Source organism: Mandrillus leucophaeus, unplaced genomic scaffold, assembly GCF_000951045.1.
Source record: "Mandrillus leucophaeus isolate KB7577 unplaced genomic scaffold, Mleu.le_1.0 Scaffold161, whole genome shotgun sequence".
Classification (NCBI taxonomy): Eukaryota; Metazoa; Chordata; class Mammalia; order Primates; family Cercopithecidae; genus Mandrillus; species Mandrillus leucophaeus.
The window spans coordinates 1705253-1719815 of NW_012101599.1; the positions used below are offsets into that span (position 1 = coordinate 1705253).

Sequence of the window (14563 nt, forward strand, 5' to 3'; positions counted from 1 at the left end):
TTTTGGACGGCTTTCAACTCTGAGGGAAAAAAACATTTGTCTCAAGGTACAAAAAAAGCGGGGTGGGGGTGGAAGGAGTGGAAAAAAAAATAGTAAGGCACAGACTGGAACGCATGTTTGCAAAGTAGATTAATGTTTCCTCGCGGGTGGGGGCTTTTTACATGGAATTATTCTGGGAGAAGGCTGCATTTTGCAGGCAAAGGAAAGAAATGTTTTAAGAACGCGGGGTTGGAGGGACCTCTTGGAGGGGTTCTGCCAGTCTTTTATCCACGGTCCTCAGTTTTAGAGTTCTTGGGACCTTTCTTAGCAAAGCAGTTGCAGATTTAAAATCGATGTGTATTTTTTCGAAGGCAAACATTTGTACATTATTTTGGTGACACAGGTTTCCATTTTTTCCCCCGCTGGTTGTTTCTTACTTATCTTTTTGGTCTTACCTTACAAGAGGGTGGTAGGGGAGAGTTGAGGTGACTATGTAGATATTTCAAACCAAAATGCCTGGAGCATTCCTCCGGACAGCCTGTGGAAGCTGCGGACTTATGCGCCTAATCGCTTCAGTGAGCCCTTTCAGGAAGCTGTTGGAGACGAACCCTGGACAATATTTCCTTAATCTCTCCTTGTTTGTGAAGATTCAGCTTGCGGAGTTTTGCAAGCCTGTGGTGGAGTTGGAGTATTTAATTGAGAAGTGACAATTAAAATAATAGTCTACATAATTAAGACAAAACATTCCTGCCTTAAGTAGTTTGGTAATTAATACAAAAGCGTTCTTTGGATTGGATCCATGGAGTAATTTACCTCAGTTCAGCGATTCAGTCTCGCTGGTAGATAAAAGAAGGGTTTTATCGAGCAGCTATTATGCTCCTAGCAACAAGTTTCCTGAGCACCTATGATGTCCCTAGCACTGTGTGAAGCACCGTAAGAGACTCAAGTGTGTGCGACACTGCGCAATTTAAAACTGTTAGAATTCGATGCATTTGGACTACATTTGGGCTCGCAGTTTGGAATGGGCTGTGAAAGTTACAAGAGGGTGGTAGAGGAGCTTCCATGGAAGTGGTGAGGCAGACGCGGGGGTGGGGGGAGAGAATTGGAGACGGTGGGGGAAGGAGGGCATTTTAGGCGGGGGCATGACACACCAGCAGGGGCCCCAGCTGAGGAGTTTGGAAGTGATGTGATTGGCTAGACTGCAGGGGCACTGCCATAGATTCTGGGACAGAAGAGGGCCTGAGAACAGGGAGGGCCAGCTCATCCACCACTTTCCACCACTTGATCCCACCTGTATTTGTTGCCATCTGATGAGGATGACAAAACGCGATTTTGTGTTCTTAGCAAGTTTTCAGTGGACCTTGAACACGTCGAAGGAGAGAGAATGTGATTTATTTTCTTAACGTTGCATATTTCTGGAAATAACTTGCTTTCTGCATAACACGACCCATTTCAAGTCCTGGAAGGAGATGCAGTGTGCTTCCTCGCAGTTTTACGGGAGCTGCCAGTTGTGTAGTGAGAAGGAGTAGAGGTTTTCTTTTTCAGTGGACTGGAGGACACTTCTGAGGGGCACGCTCACTTTGCTTACTTTTGGCAGTTCCAGCATGGCTCACTGGTTCTTGGGCCAAATGTTATTTACTCAGTACTAATACTATCGCTTGTTGAGCAACTGCCATGTACCAGGCATTTGTTATATATTATCACATGCCTTACAACTCAATAAAATAGCTGTCTATTATTACTTTATTTTGTTTTTATAACATGATAGTGGATGTAATGTCTTTATGATGAGGATTGTCCCGTTTTACAGATGGGAAACTATGGGTTGCTGTGTGTCTCCAGGTCTGTTTTGCCTACTGATGACATAAGTCGCTTGTTCTCCTGTTGCCCTGTCCTTGATCTCCCATTCATTCATTCATTCATTCATTCATTCTGTGCTAGATTCTCTCTCCCCCTAAAGAAGCAGCGAGTTTCGTAAATGCAGATAAAACCAACTAGATAGGTGACTATATGCACTAGCCATATAGATTTAATTTCATTTGAAAGCAGAAGTAACTGTGTAGAGATCTTGTTTGTGACACAGTGAGCTGAGTGTTCATGTCAGCAGTAAGTAGTGTGAGCATTTGCATTCAGAAGTGAGAAATCTGCTGTCCTAGACCTCAGTAGACGTCCATGAATTGAATTGAGTAGCAGCTCCAAATTTAAGTTCATTTTGTGCCTCTGTCTCATAGATAAATTCCTCATGGCGATCAGTAAAGAAATCTGTTAGATGGTGCTTTGTTAAGAGGTACGTTGTTCTGAAAGGTCTAGACATGAATTTTTGTATGAACTGGGCAAGAACAGAGTGCTTGCTACACAAAAAAACGAAATGGATAGAGGTAGCGTATTGCCCTAGTTAGAAAACAACAGAAGAGAGTAAAGTATGAGATTTTAAGGGGGTAGGGATGCTGAGGGATAGTTTGGAAGAACCTCTTTCTCCTGCGATTTACAATCACAGGAGCGTGTGTGTGCACATTGTCTTATTCTGCATATCCTCCTATCTGCCAAAGTCATGTTAATGTTATCTTTTTAATACAGCCAGCAAATTAAAGGGATCCACTCGAAAGGCTGTATCTTCAAATTGACTTGCATGCTTTGTTTAACATGCTGGGGAAATGTGGCTTTATAAAGAGTTAGACTACATCAGCCACAATGTGCAGACTAATATATGCTAGATGAGGAAGAGTCCGTGTGCGTGCGTGCGTGTGTGCGTGTGTAGGCATTGGTGATAAGAATGATTGTATTCTGTTGTTAAAATGTCCATATAATGCTTGCCTTTTAAGAAACTGTCAATTGCATGTTAAGATATCAGCTTGAGTTTTAGGGTTATAGTGTTTGCAGATGAAAATTGTCAAATCAGTTTCACATATATTGTGGAGTAGTGAGGTTTGATAGAGAATATGTTGACTGATGCAGTGGACATCGGCTGTTGCAGAAACACACGACCATGGCAGCAAGGTGGGGGAGAACCTAATTGTCATTGTATAAAAACAGAAGCGTTCATTCTGCACATGTTCTCAGTGCCACCATCGGTTCTGCACCCGCCATTGCAGAAAGCTCTCCAGAGAGATGCTGGGGAAAAGCCACAGTCTCTGCCCTCAGGGGAACTCCATCCAAACATTCAGCAGGCACATGGACTGGTGTGTGGGTGGTTAACATGAAGGACAGCAGTGCCAAAATGGCAGGAAAATCGGGGACATCTTCCAGGATGGCCTCAAGGGTGGAGGCCTGAGCCAGGCACAGGGGCTGGAGGGGAGAGGGTAGGGGGCTTTCCAGGCAGAAGGAACAGCATGGGCAAAGGCTCAGAGAACAGGAATGTGGTCTCCTGGAGGGCAGCCATTGCCTCCCTTTGTGGGGTGGTTGAGATTGGGTGGGAGCCTGGAAGCTGGGCTGGTCCCTCAGGGCCATTTCACAAAAGTCTCCCTGCTTGGGCTGGGGGCTGTCAGCGCTTCCTGCTAGCCATCCCTGTCTCGTGAGTGTGCTCACATGTTGGCCTCTAGTGTTTTCCCTGGAGCCATGAGTGCTTCACCTGGATCTCACCCTTCTGGGCACAGGCTGGTATTATTTTTAATCTTGCCTGTTTCTTTGTTGGTATTTCCTTTTTGTTGAGCAGTTTTAGCCCATCTCCCTCAGTATCTATTTCTTTTCATATCGACTCCCTCACTCCAGCCCTCCCTCAGACATAAGTTTCTTGTCAAGCGTCTCCAGCGATAGAGCATTCATTTATCTCTCTGAGCTTTTTGTTTTTTCTAAAAGCTTGCCCAGCTCCTGGCCTCCTTTTCTGCAGAGGGCAACAGCCTTGAAATGAATCCATATTGCCTTGGTGTTTGGATGTTAACATTGCTGCAGGCCAGCGTCAAGGGGGAAAGGAGGCAGGTTGTGATTTTGACTTTTTTTTTTTTTAAGGAAAATAGAAGAAATTGTTTTTTTAAATATTGCATCATATGTGTAAGTGCTTTCAAGTGTGTACCTTGCTAGTGTTAACTCTTTCAGTGTTCTTGAACTCAGGCAGTCAGTTGTAGGAGATAACTGAGTTTCACCACTGCTTCAATTTGGAGCAAGGTCCCTCAGCCTCAGGACTATTGACGTTGGGGCTGGATCATCCTCTGTTGTCGGGGGCTGTTCTGTGCACTGTAAGATGTTTAACAGCATCCTGGCCTCTACCCACTAGATGCCAGTAGCACCCTCCCAGTTGTGACCACCAGTGTTTCCAGTCATTGCCAGATGTCACTGGGGGAGAGGGTGTACCAAATCATCTCAGTTGAGACCCACTGGTTTAGATGCTAAAAAGATTTTGACTGAAAGACCCATGCTGTGCAGATGGAAGACGTTTATTATGATGCAGTTGTGGCTACAATGCATTGCAGAGATGCAAGAGTATTAGTCTCTTCTTTAAGATAACTCCCCCATCCCATTCCTGTATTTACTGACCCAGATAACTGTTTTTCTTAGAATGACATTAAACATCAAAGAAAAACACCATGACGGGTCGAAAGAGGAAAGAGGCCGTGGAAGAAAGAAATGCCTTATATTTGGGTACCTTTTGGTGGGGGATATCTAAATTTGCAGAAAGACTGGTTCCACCTCGACGCCAATAGCCTGAAGGTTTTTAGCATGGGTGACCTTCTGGAAAGCTTTAATAGAAGACACAACTGCCCTTGTGCATGTCGAAATAACAGCTCCTTCCGAAGCCTGGCTAGCGCGTGAACTCTTTGGTGGTGTCATTCTCCTCCAGCTGCTTCTGTCACAAACCACTCCCCCATGTCCCCCCAGGAGCCCTTATGGAGCAGAACCAAGGGACAGCAAGGGACCAAGGCGTCCCAGCCAGAAGGGCAGAATGGACTCTGCTGTCATTGCCCTTCCGCAGTGAGCATCTGGTTTCTTTTCTCTGGGGCTGCCATTTTGGGGGCATTTCACAAGGGACAGGAAGAAAAATGCAGCTCCTTTCTGCTCCCTGGACCCTCCCACGCCATACATGGTTTGAAAGGAAGAATATGTTTAGATAGGTATTTATTAGTTTCCACTAGTGCGTATGCACATTTAGGTGGAAGAAGTTGTGGGGTCTCTTTCATATTTGGAGAAAAACAATTGGAAATGCGAAGTTACCAATGATTGTTTAAAAAAGAACAAATAGCCCTCAGGTGTCTTCTCCACAGGGCAGTTGACCCTGCGAATCCTCCCCATCTCTTTGCTATCTGCCATTCTTGACCCTTCAGCACGTTGAGGGGACAGGTTGGGTAATGGGGTGTTTCAGATACATCAGATGCCGCCCGGAGGTTCCAGAAGATGACAGCTTCCAGATGTACGAACAGCCTGATCCGTGTGTTTAGATTATGCGCCACAGCTGATGCCGAGATTAATGCTGGCTGGACAAGCCACGGGAGATTTGTCTGGTTTCCACAATGCCATGTTTATGTTTCATTTGGGTTTCTCCTTCAAAGCTGACCTGCCTGTGACCCCAGGCTCTGTCCACTCGGGGCAAGCTGAAACTCGTCTGCCCTGCTCTCCTGCTCGTATTGGGGTAGGGGAGAGTCACAGTTGGGCTCTGGTGGCCGCCTCCCGCCTCACCATGCTAGCCATCTGCCCAGATTTAGCCCCGATGAGTGTTCAGTTCTACTCGGGGATGTGTTTCACTGTAAAAGGTTTTTTGGCTTTTAGAACAAATATGGAAATATTATAAAATAACTGTAAAGGGGACCAGATTTAATAGAAGCCACTTTGCATAAAGGTAGTATTTTAACTTCTGGCACTCTTTTGACACTATTTAGGGGGAGAAAAAGTTGAGGGAATTCCAGCTACGTCAGACACCCCCACATAATAACCATAGCTGTGTTGTCCTATTATGATACTGTTAATGTTTTCTGTGCCCCTCACTGGCTCCCAGAACCTCTGCTGCCTCCTCCCCCTCCCGCCTTCCCTCCTGCCCTTTCTCCCACCCACCCACTCTAAGCTGCCCACGTCATTTCCTTCCAAGTGGATCTCTGCAGTTACTAGTGTGAACTCTGAAATGGTTGTAAGTCTGGCTAATCACAAACTAAGAGGAGGGAATGAGAACATTTATTATTTCAAGCCAGCTGCGGGAGATACTAGATACAGAGCTGCCATTTGCATCCTTGGCATTCTTCTTTTGGTTAGGGTTGGTTCCAAGACCACACTCTTTGATGGGCTCTTGGCAGAAGATGTGATTACCCTGTTGAAGAATCATGACTTTTTTTAATGGACTGCTGAGGCAACTTTAAAATCCATTGACACGTTTCTTCAACCCATACCACACCGCCAGAGAGAGCGGGAAATAAGTCTTGGTCCCCTGTGCTTACCGTGGCGCATGGACAGTGGAAGAACCGGGTTCCGTAGCATTTCTGAGACGGTGAGTGGAGCACAAACCATGGCTTTCCCTCCCAGGTGCCCCACTTCAGGTTTTGCTTGCTTAGAACTCCCGCCAAAGCCAGTGGGCACAAGGAGCGTGGCTAGATCGAAGACGATGGAATTCCTTATCCAGATTTTATGGTCCATCCTCACAAGAGGTCTTGGTTGACATCCAGAGAGCAGAGGGCTTTGCTGGTGAGGGCACTTCTGCCTGCAGGGGGAGGAAGCTCTGCGGGATTCTCTCGGTGGGAACATTCCTTGAATACACAGATATAATCAGGGTCATCAAAATATAAACACTTCTGTTACTTTCTCTTCTAATCTTTGAATTTGGGTGCTTATGATAATACTTACTGGATTTTTTTTCTCTTAAATTGGATTTAGGGCGCTTTTTTTCCTTTACACTGCAATGTCTGATGCCTTCCGTAAGCAGAATACTGCCATTGAGAACCTGCTGGGCTGTGGTGGGGGATTTTAGGAGTCTGCTGTACAGGAAGATGCGCCCCATCCTTAGTCCCTCCAGGAAGGAATATGACTGTTTCATTTGGGGTTTAGAGCGTGGCTGGAGAAACAGCTGACATGTGTTAGGGAAACTATTGTTGGTGGGCAGTCAGATACCTGCTAATGAATGGCAAGTTTGTTGTTGGAGAGATTTATAATGTGGGGGCAGGACCTTATTTCTAATCCAAGAACCAAGGGACAGCAAGGGACCAAGGCGTCCCAGCCAGAAGGGCAGAATGGACTCTGCTGTCATTGCCCTTCCGCAGTGAGCATCTGGTTTCTTTTCTCTGGGGCTGCCATTTTGGGGGCATTTCACAAGGGACAGGAAGAAAAATGCAGCTCCTTTCTGCTCCCTGGACCCTCCCACGTCATACATGGTTTGAAAGGAAGAATATGTTTAGATAGGTATTTATTAGTTTCCACTAGTGCGTATGCACATTTAGGTGGAAGAAGTTGTGGGGTCTCTTTCATATTTGGAGAAAAACAATTGGAAATGCGAAGTTACCAATGATTGTTTAAAAAAGAACAAATAGCCCTCAGGTGTCTTCTCCACAGGGCAGTTGACCCTGCGAATCCTCCCCATCTCTTTGCTATCTGCCATTCTTGACCCTTCAGCACGTTGAGGGGACAGGTTGGGTAATGGGGTGTTTCAGATACATCAGATGCCGCCCGGAGGTTCCAGAAGATGACAGCTTCCAGATGTACGAACAGCCTGATCCGTGTGTTTAGATTATGCGCCACAGCTGATGCCGAGATTAATGCTGGCTGGACAAGCCACGGGAGATTTGTCTGGTTTCCACAATGCCATGTTTATGTTTCATTTGGGTTTCTCCTTCAAAGCTGACCTGCCTGTGACCCCAGGCTCTGTCCACTCGGGGCAAGCTGAAACTCGTCTGCCCTGCTCTCCTGCTCGTATTGGGGTAGGGGAGAGTCACAGTTGGGCTCTGGTGGCCGCCTCCCGCCTCACCATGCTAGCCATCTGCCCAGATTTAGCCCCGATGAGTGTTCAGTTCTACTCGGGGATGTGTTTCACTGTAAAAGGTTTTTTGGCTTTTAGAACAAATATGGAAATATTATAAAATAACTGTAAAGGGGACCAGATTTAATAGAAGCCACTTTGCATAAAGGTAGTATTTTAACTTCTGGCACTCTTTTGACACTATTTAGGGGGAGAAAAAGTTGAGGGAATTCCAGCTACGTCAGACACCCCCACATAATAACCATAGCTGTGTTGTCCTATTATGATACTGTTAATGTTTTCTGTGCCCCTCACTGGCTCCCAGAACCTCTGCTGCCTCCTCCCCCTCCCGCCTTCCCTCCTGCCCTTTCTCCCACCCACCCACTCTAAGCTGCCCACGTCATTTCCTTCCAAGTGGATCTCTGCAGTTACTAGTGTGAACTCTGAAATGGTTGTAAGTCTGGCTAATCACAAACTAAGAGGAGGGAATGAGAACATTTATTATTTCAAGCCAGCTGCGGGAGATACTAGATACAGAGCTGCCATTTGCATCCTTGGCATTCTTCTTTTGGTTAGGGTTGGTTCCAAGACCACACTCTTTGATGGGCTCTTGGCAGAAGATGTGATTACCCTGTTGAAGAATCATGACTTTTTTTAATGGACTGCTGAGGCAACTTTAAAATCCATTGACACGTTTCTTCAACCCATACCACACCGCCAGAGAGAGCGGGAAATAAGTCTTGGTCCCCTGTGCTTACCGTGGCGCATGGACAGTGGAAGAACCGGGTTCCGTAGCATTTCTGAGACGGTGAGTGGAGCACAAACCATGGCTTTCCCTCCCAGGTGCCCCACTTCAGGTTTTGCTTGCTTAGAACTCCCGCCAAAGCCAGTGGGCACAAGGAGCTTGGCTAGATCGAAGACGATGGAATTCCTTATCCAGATTTTATGGTCCATCCTCACAAGAGGTCTTGGTTGACATCCAGAGAGCAGAGGGCTTTGCTGGTGAGGGCACTTCTGCCTGCAGGGGGAGGAAGCTCTGCGGGATTCTCTCGGTGGGAACATTCCTTGAATACACAGATATAATCAGGGTCATCAAAATATAAACACTTCTGTTACTTTCTCTTCTAATCTTTGAATTTGGGTGCTTATGATAATACTTACTGGATTTTTTTTCTCTTAAATTGGATTTAGGGCGCTTTTTTTCCTTTACACTGCAATGTCTGATGCCTTCCGTAAGCAGAATACTGCCATTGAGAACCTGCTGGGCTGTGGTGGGGGATTTTAGGAGTCTGGTGTACAGGAAGATGCGCCCCATCCTTAGTCCCTCCAGGAAGGAATATGACTGTTTCATTTGGGGTTTAGAGCGTGGCTGGAGAAACAGCTGACATGTGTTAGGGAAACTATTGTTGGTGGGCAGTCAGATACCTGCTAATGAATGGCAAGTTTGTTGTTGGAGAGATTTATAATGTGGGGGCAGGACCTTATTTCTAATCCAGAAACCCAGGTGTGAGTTGGCCCAAATAGTCCGCTCTGCATGTGGGTCCTGTAATGCCACTGCTATGAAAGCAAGGCTAGTGAGAAGCAGGTCCCCATACCACAGTGCAAGCTTTATTTATTATTGTTAGGATAAATGAAAAGAAGCAGTAGACTTACCCAATTTAGCAACCAAGATAGTTTTCAGTTATTAATGAAACATGTACAAAAGTAAGCAAAAGGAACTGGAAATGGGCTTTGTTAAGTCAATGTGCATGGCTTTTTTTTTCCCCTTAAATCATTGCTTAAGGGCTTCTGGCCCCTAGCTCAGGAATCCTGCCCAAAAATGCCAGATGTATTACACAGTCAAGTATTGCAATGTAAACACCGCTCCGTGCCACGAGGCAGGGTGGTCCATCTCCTATTTAAGAAGAGTGCGATATTGAGAGGATGGGGGCTGGGGGTAAACCCTGCGCTTTGCAGTGAGCACAGTAGTGGTTGTGTCATTTGTGTTTTTGGCTGCACAGTCAAGATTTGAAACTACAACACCCAGATAAACACATTGGAATGGCAAAGAATAGCAACTTGAATTGGGATGCCAAACAAATCAAGATGTGGCTTGGATAGTGTTGCTTCATTGGGTCAGAGAAGTGTATAAAATGTGGGACAGAATGGAGGGTGGGGAGAGACAAGAGTGCTCTTGTCACAGCAGCATCTTTAAGTTGCACGAGCATCCTGTTTTTCATTTGCTGGTGGTTAAACGGAAAGGTGAGCGGAAGCGAGGCCGAGGACCCGAGCCTCGGGGTGACCTCCTCTGTGGGAGGAAGCCCCCGGGGTGGGAGCACCTTCCAAGCATGGAAAGCTGACGGGTCGCAAAGCCAGTCTGGTGTTGTGCAGCCCGGAGGGGTGTAGCCCACAGTATATTCTGGAGTAGATGGCCTTCCAGTTTTCTCCTGCTTTCTGCATTTATGAAGTAAGGAGTCTGCTAATGATGATTGTTTGGAGGTGAGAAAGTCATTGGCACTTTGGGCCACCTTCCGGTAAAACGTGTCGTACGATGCTGCCAGCAATGACAAGAAATTGGAGTGCCCAGATAGTACCTGTCCATCCAGATAGCCTAATACGAAGCAGCCCTGAGAGTGACCACGTTAAGGGTTTTTAAAAATTAATATGCACATGTTTTGTGAGTTAGGAAGAAATAGGATTTCAGTCTGAATTTGGGGAATTGTTGAAATACCTGCACCAATATTCTCCTGATTAAGAAATTTATTCTACAGAGTGATCTGAGGAAACAGCTCTAAGAAATGGTGATGATAAATACAGGAATTTTGAGATGAAGGAAAATGTAGGCTTCTTGACTCCCTCTTTCTCCTCCCACCACTGTTTTTTTTTTTTCTTTTGTGAATTCTTCCACATTCCCACCCCCACTCCCTGATTTCCTCTGCTCCTTTAGTGGGAAACCAGCAACCTTCACAAAATAGACTCAAACATCACACAGCCTCTTTTTAAATAGAGGCTTTCTAAGAGAAAATAACAAAAGAATTTTTCCTAGCTGCCTAAGAAATTCTTTCTTTCTTCTTACTTTATTTTCCTCATGAGATTTACACGTTGTTGTAATAAATAAAAAATGATAAATACGATAGCATCATTTTGGTCTACACATGATCCAGAAAAAAAAAATTGCACATGTTTAATACCTTGCTTAATTGCAAACAAAGCTTGCAATTTGAGAGAATTGGGATTAGGGCTAAATATCTATTAACTGCTCTTTCTAGAGATTTGGGGAATAGGATGACCCTTTTTTTTTCCTTTTTTTTTTTTTTAATAGGCTACAGTTTCACATGGCTCCCAAAAGAAATCTCTCTCCCTTTTTGTTTCCCACACCAATTGATTTATCATTTTGCTTGCAAGCAGATCCAGAATGTTAGGGCAAGAACACACTCACTTTTTTCTCGTAACTTTTTTGTTGCGGACCGAAACCAGTTGACTTGAATAAATTTTTCTGAGGCCTGAATGTAGCCAGCAACGTGGAAAAATCTTGCCATTCAGGGCCGTCTGAATGTACATTTCAGCCACACAGTAAGCTGCATTGGGAGGCGCTGGACTGCTAAATGCAGCCATTTTTCGCTGCAGCGAGTTAGACAGGTGATTAGCATAATTAGCACCGAGCAGCTATACATATGGTAATGCTGAGTGTGTAAATGCCAGCTGCGGTGTAAAATTTATGTCAGGGGTCGGCAGGGCTGTGCGAAAGTATTGTGTTCCAGCTGCAGGTCAGGGCCGCCAAAGCTTACCTCCTTTTCTCTTGTTGGTGAATACGCCAAACAGAAGAGAAAGACAGAAATATAACAGATACGGCTTTGATGGGACAGCCCAGTTCTGTGCAAGAGGGACTGCTCTATAAAACACACACTCGCACACACTTGCAGAAATCCCATTACTTTCTGTAGAAATTGTGTGTTTACTTCACGCGGGGTCCAGATGAGTGGGGCCAGGATGGAGGTAGGTAAATGATTCCCTGGGAGGAAAAAAATTCAGTCATTGAAGTTTTAAAAGGAGTTAAAAGTTCTGTTTTGTTTTTCTCTCCATCCTTTTACCCCCCACACCATTCCCTCCACCACTCTCCTGCCCACATTGTCTTATTTCACGTTAGATGGGGGGATATCCTTGCTGGATGGGATAGCTTTGGTCCTTCGGAAGAAGAGGACTAACCATTCTGGAGGTGTTAGCCTTGAACAAAATATAAGGTTTCAGCAGTGCAACTCTTCCCAAACTGTTTGACTAGCTTTAGAAAAGGGCTAGAAGGCTTTTTGTGGGCTTTTTGTTCTTCCTCTGGGTAGTTATACGTACTCGCCTACCCATATTTACTCTCCCTACCTGCACTGTCAGACCCACCAAATTCTTCATAGATTAAAAAAAAAAAGAGAATCACATAGGTTTCTTGTTTGAAAGAAGAATAGTCTTGAATGGCTCACACACTGAAATGCATGATGTGGGAATGTATTGCTGTGATGAGTTGATACATTTTGTGGGAATGTATTGCTGTGATGAGTTGATACATTTTGCACTCCAGGCATTTTCCTCTGCCACGCCCCCACCTCCATCCTCCCCCCTTTTTTGGTTGGTGGCTCTAAGGAGTGGTGGTGTTGACAGAATATAGTTCACACCACGCTGACCCGGTGATGAAACTTCCTCACGGCACCAGGGGGTCCTTATGTACCGGCCCCTAATCCAGCTAATCCTGATGGCAACAAAATCATGAAAGTGGCCCCCAGTGACGTGAGTCTCCCTGCACAGATGCAGAGGGAAGGAACAGTGCAGGAGATAAATGAGGCCAGCGTGGTGTTCCCCGGAGGCCAGGGAGCCTGCGTGCCAAGGTGGAGACTCGCATTGTCTTCTCCCCCATGCGGGCTCAAGTGGGAGGCCAATGAAGAGAGGCGCAGGCTGGATAATGGCAAGAAGACTGTTGAGCGCTGAGAGGCGATGTCAGCCCCACAGAAGCTGGGAGAAGGGAGCTGGGGTTAATGTTATGCAGTGCCGGAGTGCTGTGATGGAGAGCCTGCCGGGGAAGCACTTGGGTTTTGTTGGTGGTGGTGGGTTGCTTTCTGTTTCTGTTTTTTTAATGAAGACTTTAGGAGGTTTCAGCCAAGCTTGATGAAAACACGCTGTGTTGGTTCCCGGGTTCTGCTGCCTGGTGGAGCGTGGCCTCTGAGCCCGCGTGCGCCCTGCATCTCACCTCTGGGCGCGCCCACTTCCTGCAGAGCGCCGGGACCTGGGTGCGCCCCTGCCTGCCTGTGGCGCTGCAGCAGCCTGGTTGCACCTGAGGTTGTGGTAGAACCTGGGACAGTTCCCGGCTTGGAAGGTATAGGCCGTTCCGGATGGAAGACATTTCCGCCTGTGCCCTGCAGGAAGTCAGCGACGTTCTTGGGCCTGTCTCAGGTGGCGCGGTGCACAGCCCTCGTTTGCCAGTGTGGCAAGTAACCAAAGAAGAAGGGGCCTCCTGGCAGATGCAGTGTTGTCTTGGGAACTCGTGGCTCCGTGGGAGCTGGTGGGAGCCGCGACAGGCAGCAGGTCCAGCGTGGGCAGAGTGCCGGGCTGACCTGATTGCATCTGACAGGGCGAGCAGGTCTGCGTCAGGGAAAGCCATTCAGAGGCAGCAGCCTGGGCAAGGCTGATAACAGATGGCACTGCCAGCAGCTGGTGGGGGCGGGGACGCTTGCTTCCGGCACATGCGCGCTGCGGGCCCGGCGCCTGCGCACTACCTGCGCCCCGCCTGCCGCGTGCGGGCCCGTGCGGGTGTCCTGTTTTCGTTACGGTTCGATGGCTGTCCTCTCACTGGGCTCACTTCACGAAGGCACATTCTCTTTGGGCTGCCTGTAGCGTTTTTCCCATGGCAGCACGCAGGGGCACAATCTCACAAGGAGAAAAACGGCCCAGAAATTTGGGCAGCGGGTGGCTCCTCCTGGATAAAAGAGAGGGATGGGAGAGGACTAAAATTCACAACCCGAGCGTTTTCAGCCAATTGCCCACATGACTGGATCTTCTTTTTTTCGGTTGTAAAAAAGAGGCAGTGGTAATAATTTTGCAGTTACACCCGCCTAGAGATTTGTACTTTTTCGGCCTCACAGTAACTAAATGCAACATTGAAAGGAGGACCTGAGCAACTAAAAGAAAAAGAAAATCTCTCTAGAGGCTGTTAGATAATTCATGGGATTAATCAAATGCAAATGCAACGCTTGCATATACACAGACCCTATTTTCCTAATTGGACTCTGAGTGGGTACTTTTCAGGCTGAAAGGGTCATTTGTTTTGACTGATTGACTTTTTGAGGCTTTGGGGGGAATTAATAACTTATACAGATGACTGCCTGTTCCCAAGGCTCTGTATTGAGACCGCGCATTCATTTATTCATTCAGCACACTTGGTGTGCCATGGCCCTGCTGCCCCTCTGCGTCCCTCCCATACGGAGGTGCATGGGCAGGACTTGAGTTTTGTGGAAAATAACTTTAGTTGGTCCCTCAGATCATCTTTATGTGGATCACAATAAGCTTTTGCTAAAAGGTTTTTGTGTGAATGCCACAGACGTTTCTTAAGCTCTGTGCAGAAGGCTGCGCTGAAGAGAGGGGCACAGCAGGGAAGCGTGATGAGGGAAACATCGCTTGTCTACAATGGATTGGAATCATATTGACCTAGAAGTATGGGCCTCTGGGTCAGCTGGCATCCCACCTGAGCTAGCTAGCCTTTCC

At 46.7% G+C, this 14563-nt stretch overlaps 1 protein-coding gene across 1 annotated transcript in view; it reads left to right on the plus strand.

Annotated features, from left to right (window-relative positions):
* Positions 1-6: 6 nt before the first annotated feature.
* Positions 7-14563, plus strand: part of PTCH1 (patched 1) — an 81190-nt gene continuing 66633 nt past the window's right edge. Inside the window, exon 1 of the mRNA XM_011976008.1 lies at positions 7-46. The gene's annotated coding sequence lies outside the window, so the exon portion shown is untranslated. The remainder of the gene's footprint in view (positions 47-14563) is intronic.